The 17,472-nt window shown below is 41.3% G+C and overlaps 1 protein-coding gene across 8 annotated transcripts in view; it reads right to left on the bottom strand.

Moving 5' to 3' along the window:
• Positions 1-17,472, bottom strand: part of GRAP2 (GRB2 related adaptor protein 2) — a 90,783-nt gene that overhangs the window by 69,247 nt on the left and 4,064 nt on the right. For 2 of the 8 annotated variants that reach the window (XM_016939207.4, XM_054675911.2), the window contains exons 2-3: positions 14,450-14,670; positions 13,619-13,681 (exon numbers count right to left, since the gene is read on the bottom strand). The gene's annotated coding sequence lies outside the window, so the exon portion shown is untranslated. Of the gene's footprint in view, positions 1-13,618; positions 13,866-14,449; positions 14,671-17,472 lie in introns of those variants that run through there. The other 6 variants (XM_001166508.8, XM_024352896.3, XM_016939208.4 and 3 more) reach the window with 5 other exon arrangements.

Here is a 17,472-nt window from a genome sequence, read left to right as displayed (position 1 = left end):
AGAGTGCTGGGATTACAGGTGTGAGCCACCGTGCCTGGCCTAAAATGAATATTTTTTTATAAGGTTGGGGGGCAAAAGACCGTTTCAAGATCTGGGAAGGCAGAAATGCTCATTTCATTTGACGTACGTACGTTCTGTCGCATCCCACAATACCTCATCTGTTGTAACTTTGATAAACTGTTTTTCAGATCGAGTACGAAAGTGGTGCACTTTTGCGACTACTTTATAGAAGCAAAAACAACCAGGACACCATTTTCTGGTTGCAATCTAGTTGGAATAAATCTCACTGATGCTGGATGCATCAACATATCCACTTAGCCTGCTGTAAATCAGTTTACTTTTCTACTTAGAGACATGATGTGAAATGAGATTAATCCAGCTACAGCAAAGTGAGTGAATTCAGTTGAGTAAATCCTTTCCATGGAAAAGAACTTTGTTTTGCAGCTCATTCGAAATGAAATCCACAGGACAGTACGATGCCTTCTCTAGAACTGAACAAATGCATTTATCCTAGTTTTATTTAGAGCTAAATTCACATTAGAGCTATCCCATTTGATGGTGTACTCTATCGTCCTTAGGTGAGGGTCACAGTGAAAGCGTTTGCTGAACAACCAAAATGTTTTGGTGGAATTTAGCCTAAGGACTAGTGCTCCAACTAGACTATAAGTGCAGAGAAGATTGACAACTCCTTGGAGAGAGAGGAGAGAGACTAATAAAAACCAACAAAACTGTGTATATTCTTTTATATTCCTCCTTCTTTGTGTTCCATGGCAAAAGGGTAGTCTGCACACAGCTTTTATTTAACAAATACATATTTGGTGGTAACTATTTCAAGCAGGCAAGGCTTGGAGCAGGTCCAGAGGATAATGAGGGGATTAAAAGGTCGGGGAGAGACTCTCAGGGCAACACACTAATGGAATTGAGATGCTTTAGCCTGGAAAAGGGGTGGCTGTGCTTGGCAGTTGCAGAGGGCAGTTTGTGTTCTTTATCATTACTGAATGTCAGAAATCACATTGTGTGCAGGGTGGGATGAAAGACACTTGCTTTACATCCCAGGAAGAGGTGTTTAGGGTTAGAAATGGGGAAGAAGTTTTGACTTCGATGGATTATAAGGCACCCACTGGTCTTTAAGAAATCTTTCTCTGAAAATGTTAAAGTTGAAGCGTAGATAATCTTTCTGAAATGATTTAGGTGCACCTTGCAGTAGGGGAATGACCCAGAGGACCTCTCGAGTTCTATTCCATTTCTTATCCCGTGATTTTTCAGTGGCCACTGTCACTGGCCTACTTCTGGCTTACTTCTGGTCTACCTTTCTCCATAGCTGGCAGCCCTTGACCCCTTCTTGCAAGTCAACCGTGCTGTAGACTCAGTACTAAGCCCCTTCTCAGTTGGGAGGGATTTAAGAAGCTCACTCTAGCTGAACACTTGGCTGACTCGGCATCGGTCATGCCTGCTGCTGGCCTGGCTCTGAGGCACCCTAGTTCTAGCAAGCAGGATTCTGCCTTGTTCCTGAGTCTTCATCTTACTGGATTTACCTGAAATCTGCCTGTGTACTCCTATGCTAATACTTGAAATCCTTTCTTGTTTTCCATGTCTAACACAATTTTGAGATCATACCTGGTATCCACTCTAGAACTGAAGCCTTCTCTCTCTCTATTTCTCCCACACCTCCTTCCACCCCTCCTGGAGCTCATACCTGGTGTCCAGTCCCTGAACATCAGCCCTGTCCTCTTTTCTTTTCTTTTTTTTTTTTTGAGATGGAGTCTTGCTCTGTCACCCAGGCTGTAGTGCAGTGGTGCAATCTCTGCTCACTGCAACCTCCAGCTCCTAGGTATAAGCGATTTTCCCACCTCAGCCACCTGAGTAGCTGGGATTACAGGCGCCCGCCACCATGCCTAGCTAATTTTTGTATTTTTAGTAGAGACGGGGTTTCACCATGTTGGCCAGGCTGTTTTCAAACTCCTGACCTCAGATGATCTACCCGCCTCAGACACCCAAAGTGCTGGGATTACAGGTGTGAGCCACCATGCCCAGCCTTTTAGCCCTGTCCTCTAAAGCTGACTGCCTTTGTGCACGGAGTACCAGTTAGCATTGGTCCTAGATGTCTCCTTTCATCTGTGGCTGGATTTTCCAATCCCTGCCACTCACAACCCCACCACCATCACTCCGGCCACTGCTGGTCTATTTGTTCTTTGCCTGGTCATATAGTGACATGCCACATGACTCTATTTTCCTATGGCATTCTATGGTTTATGGTCGCACATCTGAGTCTTTATAAATCATATACTGGTGTTTTCCAACCTTGTCACTATTGACATTTGGGGCCAGTTAAGTCCTTGTTGTGGGGGCCCATCCTGTGCATTGTAGGATTCTTAGCAGCATCCCTGGCTTCTACCCACCAGTAGGACCTCTCCCTGCAAACTGTGACAAAAAATGTTTCCTGGCATTGCCAAATGTCCTTGGTGGGAGTGGGGGAGAACCCCTGCTCCACAAGAACCCAGAAAGGCAAGAGCACTTTTTTTTTAGAGACAAGGTCTCACTATGTCACCCAGGCTGGATGGAGTACAGTATCTCAGTCATATCTCATTACAACTTCAAACTCCTGGGCTCAAGGGATCCTCCTGCCTCAGCCTCCTGTAGCTAGGACTACAGGCATGCATCACAATACCTGGCTAATTTTTAATTTTTTTGTAGAGATGTGATCTCGCTATGTTGCCCAGGCTGGCCTCAAACTCCTGAGCTCAAGCAATCCTCCCACCCTGGCCTCCCAAAGGGTTGGGATTACAGGTGTGAGCCACCATGCCTGGTCGACAAGAGTACTTTAAAGCCAGTTACATACACTGAGAAATAGCTGAATATATAAACAGAACATTTGAATCTGGTAACATTTTAACTAAGGACTCTAACCTTTTAATAAACACCAAATGGAAGTTTGTAAGTTTTGTATTACAACATAAGGTCTACAGCGGGTAAAATGGGAGTGAAAATCCCTTCACTCTAGATCTGTTCTTCTCAGATTTTACTGTGCATAAGAATCACCAGGGGAATTTTTTCACAGTTTAGATTCTGATTCAATAGGTTTGAGGCAGGGCCTGAGATCCTCACTTCTAACAGGCTCCCCGGCGGTGCCGTTGCTGCTGGTCCTAGGATCACACTCTGCTACGAGTGCCCAGGCCCTGGATTAAAAATCACGTGAAAGGTTGGGGAGGGGCTACTGGAAAATTAATAATTATAGGGTCACAAGAGCAACATCACAATGTGCATTAGAATGGCAGACTAGAAAAATTTGGATGTTCCCTGCACCTGTCTATAAGGAACAAAAAAACTGCTCTCAGGGATGTGTTTTGAAATATGACATTTCTATTAGCTTGAAATGATAAATATTACACAAGTTACCTGTGAGCTCTCTGCGCTGGCCAGGGATGAAAATCTATGAACTTCTAAGCTAGCTTGGTAAGTCTTTTAAAGGTTTCCAAAAGTCTGATGGAAACCTAAACTATAAGATCTTTGTAGTCCCGTATTACAAACAGAAGAGGGTAGAGTTGAGGATGGGGCTGGGGGAGGGGATGGAGGGAAGAGAGTCATTTTAAATGAGTCTTGCAGATATACTTTATGGCACTTGCTCACATTACAAATAATGTGTAAAATGATACTGACCATCACGTGATGTTACTACAACCAAAAATCAGATAACCCAGTTATATTTTTAAAATAACTGCAAAAATGAAGTCATTAACTTTCACACGTAGCGATCAGGATAATCAAGTCTTCTGAAAGCTGCTGAGAGCCTGAAATAAACTTTTTCTCCCCTCATCTAATGCTGCCTCTGAGTGACATTTCCTTAGGGTTTTGCAGACATCGAACTCATTATTGCATATCCTCACCGCAAGGAGGAAATGGCCATTCACACTTATTCCTATCTTACTTAGGAAGACTGAGGCCCACTAGTTTGTCTAAGGATGCAGATTCATCCAGGGTTGCAGAGAATTTATGGATAGGAAAGAGACAATGAAGTTGTGGCCCTTTAGAGGCCAGAGATCCATCATGAGATTAGCTGCACCAGCAGGTAAGTACTCACCTGCAGGGAGGGGAAGCTAATACCCTAGCTCTGAAAGATTTGGACAAGTTGTTATCAAAATGATCGAGTGGAATAGAAATAAATGTCTTTACATTTAAACCTCTGTCCTAGGGTTTTTTTTTTTTTTTTTTTAAATCAACAGTGTAAGTACAGAATAAGAAAGATCTGGCTGGGCACGGTGGCTCATGCCTGTAATCCCAGCACTTTGCGAGGCCGAGGCAGGCGGATCACAATGTCAGGAGTTCGAGACCAGCCTGACCAACATGGTGAAATCCTGTCTCTACTAAAAATACAAAAATTAGCCGGGCGTGGTGGCGGGCGCCTGTAATCCCAGCTACTTGGGAGGCTGAGGCAGGAGAATCACTTGAACCCACGAGGCAGAGGTTGCAGTGAGCCGAGATTGCGCCACTGCACTCCAGCCTGGGTGACAGAGCGAGACTCGGTCTCAAAAAAAAAGAAAAAAAGAAAAGAAAAAGAAAGAAAGATCTGGCTTAGTAGTAGTGCATGGGAACTCATGGGTTTTAGTTGACCACAATTTCGGTACGAGTCAGCAGTATGACATGGGTGCCAAAAGGGCTCATGCAATCATGGGCCATATTAATAGAAGTATAGGCTACAGATCAAGGGAGGCAACTACCCCATGGTGTTCTGCATCCTCAGATCACTCCTGGAGAGCATTGCTCCATTCTGAGTCCCGTGACTTAGGAGAGGCCCTAAGCTAGAGTCCAATCAGAGGCGGGTGCTTAAAATAATGGCAGCACGCAAAACTGCCTCATAGGAGGAGTGGTTACAAGAACTAAGGATATTTATGCTTGAAAAAGAAGACTTTGAGGGACATGATTGGAAGCAGGGGAAGAGCAGGCTATCTGGGAAAAGATCTTGAGGTAATTTCCAGTGGCAGAAGTTTAGTTTCTGGATTCCCCATGGAAACTTCACATGGCTCTTCTGACTCTTTGTTGTTTGCAAAATAAACAGATCTTCAGCAAAGAAGACCCTGTTTCTCCTATGATTTCCTTGAAGTGTAAAGCTTTGTGGATGCATTGATGCCTGCTTGCTAAACCATCTCTCTCAGCCTACAGATGCACCTCCTTCAAGAAGTTCTTTCTAAAAATCTCCATCTTGAGCTGTTTTTTAATCTCCTCATCAGTTTTGCATTGTGGTAGCATTTTTTTGTTTGTTTGTTTTTCCTAGTTTCCCAAATACACTGTTCATTCCTTAGGGGAAAGGACCCAATTTTTTTTTGCTTTTATTTCCCTAAGTGTTCTCAGTACGTCTGCATACCTGTGAGCTAGGGACTGAGTGAATTTCTGCAGACAGTAGCCAAAAGATGAATTAAAGTAATCAGACAGGTAATTTTTATAGCATCTACAAGATGAAGCACTACAGCATGCTTTCTTGATGATAATAACACCTAATTGACGCTTCACTTTATGAAATAATACGAGCTGACAAAGTAGGCTGTATCATAAATCTCCCTTACATCTTACATTTAAAAATGGAAGTTGTGGATCTTCACTGGAGGAAAACAAAGTCTGCTCTCTAAAAGCTCCATCTTTTTTGTTCCAGGTATTGGGAATTTCTTTTCAGCTAGGGGATTCCTTGACTTCACACTTTCTCCTTCTTTGATTATTTGGATACTTACAGGGTACCAAGTGTCAACGCATAAAATCTTACAGTATCCGGTTTATAAAATGAATTAGTAGTCTATTTAAAAATATTGATCTAGGAAATAAAAATTCCACAAAATGAGTTTGTTTACATAAGAAAGCACCATGTTCTGCATTGTACAAATGAGATATTGTTGGGGGTAGCAACACATAAATCTTCAAAAGTCTCTTGTATAGTGGGTTAAAGAATGGCATAATTTCACTCGAGGACAGAGGAGTCGATGAGGCACAGTGAGTCATCTGTGAGGCTGAGCATAGAACACAGAATACGGGAGCCAAGCTCCTGCTCTGTCACTCTCATCGCTGGTCAGTATAACCTCCCACAGTCCAGTGACCTGACACGGTACTGAGCAGATGATACTCTCTGTAACAAGTTGATCTAACTCCACTTGCCAGCCTGAAGTTCCCTTAGAAAATTTGAAGCACAAAAAGACTGAGACACAGGGGCCCAATTTCCTATCAACACCTGGTAATCACAAATATTAGCACTTAGCTTGGATGACTCCAAAGGCCAAGGGAGAGTGGTGATGTCCTCCCCTAGTCTCAGGACTTCTGCATTCACAGCTGCAGGCCCTTTTGTGAGTCTCCAACTTCCAAGAACAATTCTGGGACATTAAAGGATATAACTGTTCGTAATAAAAAATCAAGGAGAAGGTTTTGTGCCCTTTGAAAGGCATAACCTCTTTAGAAGGATAAGAATCTATCAGCCCAAAATAAGCCCATCAGCATTATTTACTTCCATATGACTCCCTGAACTACCCAAGAGGGGTAATAAAATCTCATGGGATGTCTGCCCATTGCAGAGCACAGGGTTGGAGTATAATTGATGTGGACAGTCAGCCCTGCAGCAAGTGAGGCAGCCAGCGGCATGACACCCAAGCAGCCCACAAAGGCACTATTGAGATGTTTGTAGTTTCTAATGGGATTTGGACATTGCAAGGGAATCCGTTAAGAATTGGATGCCAGCTCTTATGCCCTACAGGGAAGGGTGAAGGGTCTTGCCATTTATGGCAGAAAAGGTCATTTCCCTCTGTTCCCAGATCCAGTAGGATTAGGTAGTTTTCTGCAGAAAATCAAAGGGCTTCAGAGAACACACAGTCTAACCTCTCACTTGACTAAGGAAGAAACTGAAGCTCAGGGAAGTTAGGTGACTTGTTTAAGATCACGTGGGTAGCTCTGGTAGAGCCAGAATTCAGCTTTCCGGAAGCCCATCGAGGGCTCCTGCATCTCCAGAATCCTGTGTTTGGACCAGTGTTGTGGAAGGGGTACAGCCTACAGTGTGACAGGCTTGGTGCTACGTCCTGGCAGACATTAGCAAATTACCTTGAGCAAGTCCCAGAAACTCTCCAAGCCTTGCTTTTCCCACTCTGCAGAATGAGAGGTAAAATCTGTGGTCTGTCTACCTCAAAGATCATAGCCAGATCAAACAAGATAATGACAACTCTTTTTATTTACTTATTTATTTTTTGAGACAGGATCTCACTCTGTTGCCCAGGCTGGAGTGTAGCGGTGTGAACACGGCTTACTGCAGCCTTGATCTCTTGGGCTCAAGGGATCCTCCTGCCTCAGCCTCTGGAGTAGCTTGGACTACAGGTGCGGGCCACTGGGCCTGGCTAATTTTTTAAAAGAATATCTTGTAGAGATGGGGCCTCACCATGTTGCCCAGGCTGGTCTCAATCTCCTGCGCTCAAGCAATCCTCCCACCTTGTCCTCCCAAAGTCAATGAGCCTGCACGACAACTCTTTTTAAAGCTCCATCAGGATCAGTGTACAATAACTCTAGAGAAAGACAATTTTTCCTATTCAGGATATATGGGTGGACACCAGGTGATTTATGATGGATGGACACCAGAATTTCCCACGGAAATTCTGTACAAAGTTGTGTAGGATAAGTGCTAGGCAACGTTGGTTTTTTTTCCCCATTGGGGAGAGTTTTCATAGCTTTCGTTGACATCTTGAATGTGTCTGTGACACTCCCCTTCCCCCACCCACCCTACCACTGCCAGTAAGAACCTATGTGCTATGGATATCAGTGTATTTATGGTCAACTTAAAGTACTGATATAAGGTATTAGATTTAGACAATTTTCTTAGTTGTCTCAATGTTTGGTTGAGATTCTCCTATTATTCTTACCGATTTAATGATCTATATTTTCAAACAAATCTATTTAGTGGAGGAGAGCCTTTTCAGCTATCAGACTTTACATTTTGTTTTATAAAGGGTTAAACTCTGTGACCTATAAAATGATGAAGAGAAATTTCAAATTACAAGTCAGCCAGGCTTTCCACCCCACTTTGTACTTCCCTTGTAATATTTCCTAGTTATTTAGAAAGAGTTTCTTTAAAATCATATTTAACAAGAGAACTATCTACTTATTATTTACTGAGTTCCTACTGAGTTCTCAGCAGTTTGTTTCTAATATTTTCCCATAAAGCACTAGACAAAAAACACAAATCATGAACCATTTGTAGGCCGACACATTAAGCCCGTGGTTCTAGAAGGCTGGCGGGTGTGGAGAAAAACAAACGAAAAAGTATTATTCATGACCAATTGATCAATTAGGCTGCTTTTCATTAAAAAACACAAAAAGGCAGAACCAATTTGGCAATGACTGTGTTAGAAATGCAAAAAGAACCATTATTAATGCTGGATTTTTTTTTTCTTATTTATTTTTAGTTCTCTTTAGAAAATTACACTTGAGAGCTTTCTGTAATGGCCACTGAAGGAGTGGATAAGATTCAACTCAGCAGTCGAACCCTTTTGTAATGCTAATGAAGGAGCATGGACCAATACCTAGTTTATACAGCTTTTTCTCAATACAGTTTCAGAAGCCACAGGCTGACTTATGGAATATCTGAGTGTATGAGATAACCAACCAGGGAAGTTACCTACTAACAACAGTCATCCATCGTCTCTTAAGGAAATCCACCATGGCCTTTTATAAATCTGACAATGGCTTATACTCTTGTGTTTTATGGTAAAATCTTATATAGTACAGAAATGTGAAAAATGAGAGGAAATTTCTCCCTCCTGATTATATCAAAATATCATCTTCCACCCCGAGGCTCTGAGGTCCCAGGTCTCATAACTCTCTGCTTGTATCGTTCCTTTCAGGGATTTTTTTCCCCCCATTACTTCATAGTTCTCCTACTCTTTTCTGTTCCAAGTATTTTATGTTCAAGGTTTCTTGTACAGAGCCTTAAGCTATGTAAATGTAATAAGAGTACTTATCTGTGCTTAGTGGAATGCTGTTCTTATTCAGATGAATGAAACCTTAAATGTGTTTGGGTGGCAACCTCCCGGATTTTCAATAACTTCAAGTCTGAGTGTGTGCGAGGGCTACTTCCACTCAGTTCCACTTGTATCACTCCTCGTTGCATGTGCCCATCATCAGAGAGAGTGCTCAGGAACCAGATAGCCTGGGTTCAAATCCTGGCTCCACCAGGTACTAGTTAAGTGACCTTGTGCAACGTACTAGACCTCTCTGTACCTCAGTTTCCTCATTGTGAAAAAAGGGTAATATTAGCACTTTCTTCATTGCACCATTAGGAGAAGTAGACGAGTTAGTACCTACAAAGTATTAGAACAATGCTTGGCAAATAACAATAATAACAGGTACTGTTTTAGGAAACTTAAATGTATAAATCATTTACTCTTCAGAACAATCCCACGAGATAGGCACCATTATTTATCCCATTTTATAGCTTAAGAAACTGAAGCACAAAAAGAATAACTTGTCCCAGTTCATTCGCTTAGTAAGTGAAAGACTGGGCTCACACCGAGGCTGTCTTGGCTCCACAGCAAGCACTCAATAAACATTACCTACCATTATTATTATTACCTGAACTTAGGCACCCAATAAATATTTCCAGCCACTATTGCTGCTGATAATGATGAATTTGCATGTCGAGTCCATCTTCAAAGCATATTAAAAATATATATGAACTCCAATGAAATAATCAATTTAGGCAAAGATTATTACCTAAAGTCACCGGGTGAGAGTTTGTTGGGAAATAGGATATTGCCACCGTGCCAAAGTGTTTATGAGATACACTTTGAGATACCCCCTGAGAGTACTTGCTAATTGCAAAGGGTGAAAAAGTGCCTGTACAACAAGAGATCCTCTGAGCAAGATCACTACCTCAAGCCCTGATCAAACTTGGCATCATGCACAGTGGAACAACCTGGCATTCTGTACCTCCTGATAAGACGCAATATGGAGCACCCAGTGGCACCTTGCAAAAAACGTTCAATCAAAATCAAATCATGCTTTTAGTCCTAACTTGGAGCTTATGAGAAATAAAGTGGTTAGAGGAACAAATTAACCATGAGGCAACAACGAATTCAGAAAGTGGGACCTGGTACAAGAGAACTGGCTTAATCTTTAAAAACATCCAGTGTTGAAGAAAGAAGCATGAGACCCAACAGCAAAATATGTTCTTATTTTTAAAAATTAGATTCCTTTTTTAAAAAACGGTATAGAAGACATTTGGGGGACAAATGGGGAAGGTTAAATCTGTACTAGCTATCAGATGATATTAAGGACTTACTGTTTATCCTCTTAGGCCTAATGATGGAATTGTGGTTAGATAGAGGAATGCCTTTATTCTTAGATGAGTACTGAATTATTTAGGAGTGAAGTATTATTTTATCTGCAACTTACAAGTAATTCAGAAAGAAATAGGTATAGATGGAGCAAATACGGCAAAGAGTTAGCAATTGTTGAACCTAGGTAGTGAGTACTAATATTTCAACTTTTCTATATGTTTTATGTTCAGTTATTTTCTCACTATCTTTTCTTTTCTTTTTTCCTTTTTTTGAGACAGGATCTTGCTCTGTCGACCAGGCTGGAGTGCAGTGGCATGATCTCAGCTCGCTGAAACATCTGCCTCCCGGGTTCAAGCAATTCTCGCGCCTCAGTCTCCCAAGTAGCTGGGATTACAGGCGCCTGCCATCATGCCCGGCTAATTTTTGTATTTTGGTAGAGACAGGGTTTCAACATGTTGGCCAGGCTTGTCTCCAACTCCTGACCTCAGATGATCTGCCTGCTTTGGCCTCCCAAGTGCTGGGATTACAGGTGTGAGCCACTGTGCCCGGCTGTTCTTCACTATCTTCTTAAGGTATGTCTTAACATTTTCTTTGGAGAGTATATAAGACTTTTATCATCATACACTTCGTGATAGTTTCTTTTAATTCTCTAAAATTTTTGTTTATAAATACATATTTAAAAAGAAAACAATCTTTAAAAATTATTTACTGAATTCCTATTGACTCAAGTTTATTGAAACTTAATGTTAACACTGTTGAAGAGAACTTGGTGCCTAGTGCCAGGCCTGGCATATAGTAATTGATCGATAAATGTTTGTAAAATTCTTATTTGTTAAACAGGACCATGCTTTCTTAAGAATTTTTAAGAGGAAAAGAAAGGGCAGGCCAGGTGTAGTGGTTCACACCTGTAATCCCAACACTTTGGGAGGCTGAGGCAGGTGAATCGCTTGAGTTCAGGAGTTCAAGACCAGCCTGGGAAACATGGCAAAACCCTGTCTCTACTAAAAATACAATATTAGCCAGGTGTGGTGGTGTGTACCTGTAGTCTCAGCTACTTGAGAGGCTGAGGTGGGAGGATCACTAAACCCAGGGTAGTTGAGGCTGCAGTGAGCTGTGATTGTGCCACTGTACTCCAGCCTGAGTGACAGAGTGAGACCCTGTCTCAAAAAAAAAAACAAAAAAAAGACTCATGAGGCTGTGTTATTATCATTATTATTATTTATTTTTGGAGATCTGCCCACCTCGGCCTCCCAAAGTGCTAGGATTATAAGCATGAGCCACCGCGCCCAGCCAAGGCTGTACTATTTCTTTACAGACCAAGGTATGCTGGGCAAATACCTCAAATGGACAAAATGGGGACCTAGCGACCCTATTGTTTGATTCAAACAACTTATAAAGATTCTTTAACAAGTTTTGAGTTTGTTTGATAGGGGCACAAAAATGAATCATCTGCCCCCAGGATTATCCAGCAGCAACTGTTACTTATTTAAGAAATCCTGATGGAATCACACTTACTGACACATTTTCGAACAATTGCAGACTTTTCTTGACCCAGGAAAAAAGGGCAAGTTCTACTCAAGTTTAGGCATGAACCCTGTCAGTCATCAACACCAGTGGGTGTTATTATCCGGGAATCAATAAATATGTTGGAACTAGGATCATTTTCAGCTCTTCTAGGAAGCAATAGTTCTAAAAGAGATGGCTTCAGGAAATAAGTGAGAGACATTTTGTATAAGAAGTGGGAAGAAAATGATCAAGAGTCAAAGAAACAACTAATCATGATATCACCTTGCATTTTTATAGCGCCTTTTTCCTAAGGCACTTCATATCTACGTTAACTCATTTATTCTTACAACATCCCTACGAGGTAGACAGAACAATTGAAAGGGATTTTCACCAGGGCCTAAGACGTGGGAAATATTCAAAAGGATATTGTATTAGCAACAGAAATATTTCTTCATATTGAATAGATTGATCATCTCCTCCTCTGCTTCAGTAAAGTCATTTTTAAAAAGATAAAATCTATTACAATTTGGGGAGAATAAGATTTCAGTTTACCACATGGGAGACACTCCAAGTTCAATCTAAAAAAGCAGTTTTATTCAATAATATAGGGCCACCTCTCTTTTACAAAAAAACAAAAAAGGGCATGAGTCAGATTTTTTTCGTATTTGAAAATTAAATATACTTAGGTGGTCCTCTATTTACACAGTGTTCCTTATGTAATAGCAGATGGTTTTGTAAGGAGAATCACTATAAAATTATTTTATAAAGTTTTACATAAAATACTGGATTGTTAAAGGAGAGTAACTTCTGCTAAATACTCTTTCCGAAACCAAAAATAAGAAACAAAAAGGAGCCACTAAAGAACTAAACCATTTATGACAAACATTGCTGCATAGAACAAAAGATTCTTCGACCTGAAGTTTCCCATCCTCAGATAACATAATGAGAACACACGAAATTTTTCCCATTGGATGTTTAGATCTAAAACATTTCCCACTCCTAGTTTATCTAGGGATGTATATGTTCAATAGTGTGCAAATTATGCTGCATACACTTTATTAAGAAGGCCTAATTCCAGGTAGATAAATATGGTAAATTTTTTTTGACAGTATACCTGTCAGGGCAATACAGTACATTTTAAATTAGTGAAACCTTTGGTTGGTATGTTCAATCCTCACGTTCAGGAAGAGTTGGGACAAAGAACACAAAGCAGCTATCTTCAGACTGGACGCCTAAACCAGAGACAGTCATAGGGATGGAGCCTAACGGCTAGTACGAAGAGAGACAATACCCTTCCAAAATACACTTCAACATAAAGTTTTCTTTTTGTAAAGGAATGAAAACTGGTGTCCTTTGTACAGGTAACAAAAATGCGAACAGAACTAGAAATTCAAGCAAAGAGAGAAATCCTGACCTCAGAGTGCTAGTGTTCATTCATCACTGCTCAGCCCTCTACCACCCCCTCCAACCCCTTCCAATTTGGATTAAATTCTGACCATGGTGAAGTGGAATTTTACCTCCATGATCCCAAGGTTGAAAATCTTTCCCTGAGATGCTTCTGAAGCCAGTTTGTGGAGATTTTTGTGTTATGCACTGGGTAAGGAACAAGTGTTCTCCCAGTTCATTTGATAGAAGTCAAATCCCATCACCACAAACATTGTCACAGCAAAAGGTTTAGAGACCTTAGCTGATGGGACTTAAAAGCAATATTTAGAGAACCAGTGAGATTCATTTTAATTAACTCATACAGAACATTCTGCAAATTATAAAACTGTTCAAAGTTTCTAGAGTATATGTACAGATGTTGTATAATGACATACCTTTTGGAAGAGAAGGGGTTGAGTTTATGTCTTGGCTTTGACACCGAGTTATTAGAATCCTTTCTGGCAAGAAGGGAGACAAATTCAAGCATCAGAGTTACTGCATTTCAGAGTATGGATCCACTTTGTGCTGTCTTCCATGTACCACTCTGAAAGAGGGTGCAAGTTTACAGATCCATTAACTGTGCCTCCTCCTCCCCACCTCTTACTCCCTCCTCCAAACTAACCCTAGTCAGCCCTGCAGTCTGTAGGCAAACCACACAGGAACTAGCACATATGGGGCTTCGGAGAGTTGGGCGTGAGCCTTAGATTATGTGGTTTTGTTTTCTTGCTGCCAGAGTTGAACTAAAATGCAGGAGGTTCACTGAAACACTTTTGCTTCTTTATGCTTGGTTTCAGTTTTAACAATATCCCCCCTGAACACTTGTGTTCACATAAGAAAATTTATAGTTCTTGATATGGCCCATCAGCAAGCTGATCTTAAGGAAAATTCTTATTCTCTTAGTATAGTCATGCATCCAGAGGAACATTAGGGCTTCTTGGGGGAACTTATTTAAGAGCACCCTCGATCACTCACAATGTTAAAATCCCAGGAAAGATGCTTTGTTCATACACTCAGCCTCTAATATTACTCTTGACAAAAAAAGAAGAAACATTCTGAGCTGGGATGCATTCTCACCCCAGGTTTGCCACAGTCCAGCATGAGTTGGAACCAGTTCCTTCAATTTCTGGGACTTCAATTTCTGTTGAGTCTTAGGCTGAAGGCTTTCTGGGATTTAAGACTTTCCATTGACCTTGAGTTTTGTTACCTTCAACTTCCTTAGTTCTTACCTTTAAATGTACCACTCACCCTTCCCCCTATATCAACTGCAACTTGTGAAGGCCTCTTCCTTTCTCTTTGCTCTTGCTAGAAAATGGATTGCCAACGTTGCATCTTTTACAGAAAATTAGAGACATTGCTACTTGCTAAGTGGCACCATTCAGAGTTTGGGGACTGGATCCAAGATGAGGAGGGAAATGTTGGCTCACTGGGATGTTCCTAGCATTAATCCCTGGAATACCAAGAGGAGAGTGTCAAGGAGAGATTCAATTTGGGGTTCTAAAATTTAAACTTTTTCTGCAATGTGAAATGGCATCCTTTTCCATCTCTTTGCTTCTTTATATCTAAACCTTGCTTAAAATTTACTTTCTTAAAACCTTTTCCTTGGTTATAATTGCCCAACATTTTTATTGAAATAGAAAAGAAGAATCAGCAAAGTGTCAAGGTGACAGAAAATGCTCAGTAAATATTTGTCAAATGAGTTAAAGGAAGTAATTTGCTATCCATAACTCCTTTTTTTTTTTTTTTTTTTTTTTTTGAGACGGAGTTTCGCTCTTCTTGCCCAGGCTGGAGTGCAATGGCATGATCTTGGCTCACTGCAACCTCCGTCTCCCAAGTACAAGTGATTCTCTTGCTTCAGCCTCCCAAGTAGCTGGGATTACAGGTAACTGCCACCATGCCTGGCTAATTTTTTTGTATTTTTAGTAGAGATGGGGTTTCACCATGTCGGCCAGGCTGGTCTTGAACTCCTGAACTCAGATGATCCACCTGCCTCAACCTCCCAAAGTGCTGGGATTACAGGCATGAGCCACCGCACCCGGCCCTGTAGCTCCTTAATAACAGGCTTTCTTTTTATTAATGCAAGTTTGTCAAATTTTCTTAAATCCTGGTTATATCTGAAAAGGATCTCTGCCATTTCCACATGTTATAAAGATAAAATTTAAAAATAACAACATCTTGCTACTTTAAAAATAATAACGTCTCAACCTTGACCTCAGAATTATTCAGCCTCCTAAGGACCTTCTTGGATCATTATATTGAACAGCTCTATTGCCAAGTTTTTAAATGCTGAAATCCTCTGGCTACAGTCCTTATTCTTTGATAGCTCCCAAGTCGATGGTTTTGAAATGGTTAAAGGAGTCCCTAAAATTCTATGGTTGGGGAGTGGGAGCGAAGGGAAAATGTTGAATGGTGTTACATGGAAAGTATCATGGTGTTTTCAGCTTGTACCCTAATGAGGAAGCTAATTTTGCACCAGGCACTACTCCCCAGGGAGCAGAATATAATCCTTCCCCTTACAAGCATGGGACAGATTGCAGAACAGAAAAATCTCAAAGGCAAGTTATTTTGGTAGTAAGTACTGATTGACAGACATGTTATGTAGAGCATAGTGGGAGGGAAGCAAGGCCACTTGAGTGGTTTATTTCATAACAGCTCTGTAACTGAACGAGTGCAAAGGCAGATCCTAAGAATAAAGACCCTAATGTGAGAATGCCAGCATTTCAGTACTCACTATCATGAGATACTCAGAAAAATAGCAGCAAGATGAGGAGGATAAAGTAACATGTGAAATCTGGACTTAGCCAAAGTGGAGAAGTTTCTTTTTTAAACCATACTTTGTTTAAAATTTTTTTAATCAATTCCTTTTGAGGGGTCATTTGTTTATATCTGAACTTCTGTTTTGTTTTGTTTTTTGTTTTATTTTGTTTTTTGGAGACTGAGTCTCGCTCGGTTGCCCAGGCTAGAGTACAGTGACGCAATCTTGGCTCACTGCAACCTCCACCTCCTAAGTTCAAATGATTCTCCTGCCTCAGCCTCCCGAGTAGCTGGGATTGCAGGCACCTGCCACCACACCCAGCTAATTTGTATATTTTTAGTACAGCTGAGGTTTCGCCATGTTGGTCAGGCTGGTCTCGAACTCCTGACCTCAAGTGATCTGCCCACCTTGGCCCCCCAAAGTGCTGGGATTACAGGCATGAGCCACTGCACCTGGCCAATATCTGAACTTCTTGCTATAATTATGCTCAATTTAACTTTATGGTAAAATATGTACTTCTTATTTAATAGTGTGAATTCAGACATTCTCATTTCATTTATTCAATAAATAAAGTTTGAACACTTACTCTGTGTTAGGCCTGTTCTAGGTGCTGGAAAACTATCAGTGAACAAAACATAATCTCTGCCCTCCTGGATCTTACATTCTGGTAAAGGGAGAAACAGGAGGTACATCAGATGGTCCTACTGTTAGGGAGAAAAATAAAATGATGCAAGAGCCACAGGGAGTGTGGCTGAGATGGGGGTTGTGATTTTACGTTGGGAAATCCAAGGACATTTGAGCAAAGTCTAGAACAAAGTGAAGAAGCCAGTACTTCCTGGATGGACATCTGGGGAAATAGCTTTTGCAGGTATAGGGACTAGCAAGTGCAAAGACTTCAGGTGGAGACATGTTTAACATTGTGAGTGAGGTGGAGAGGAGTTGGGATGGAGATCAGAGAGAGAGCAGAACATGTAGGGCCTTGTTGCCATGGCGAGGCCTTTGGATTTTACTCTGAGTGAGATGGAAGCCAATGGAAGATTTTGAACTGGGGAGTAGTATGATCTGACTTGGGTTTTAAGTTTTAAAAGGGTAGCTCTGGCTGTTGTGCTGAAATTAGATAGCAAGGGAGCAAGAACAGAAGAAGAGAGACCAGTTAGGAGCCTACTGTTGGCCAGGCATGGTTGGCTCATGCCTGTAATCCCAGCACTTTGGGAGGCTGAGGCAGATGGATCACCTGAGGTCGGGAGTTTGAGAACATCCTGACCAACATGGAGAAACCCAATTTCTACTAAAAATACAAAATTAGCCAGGCATGGTGGTGCATGCCTGTAATCCCAGCTACTCGGGAGGCTGAGGCAGAAGAATCACTTGAACCCAGGAGGCGGAGGTTGCAGTGAGCCGAGATTGCGCCATTGCACTCCAGCCTGGGCAATAAGAGCAAAACTCCATCTCAAAAAAAAAAACAAAAAAACAAGAGGCTACTTTCATAGTCCAGAC

This window comes from Pan troglodytes, chromosome 23 (assembly GCF_028858775.2).
Source record: "Pan troglodytes isolate AG18354 chromosome 23, NHGRI_mPanTro3-v2.0_pri, whole genome shotgun sequence".
Lineage (NCBI taxonomy): Eukaryota > Metazoa > Chordata > Mammalia > Primates > Hominidae > Pan > Pan troglodytes.
This window is presented reverse-complemented; position numbering and strand designations above follow the sequence as displayed.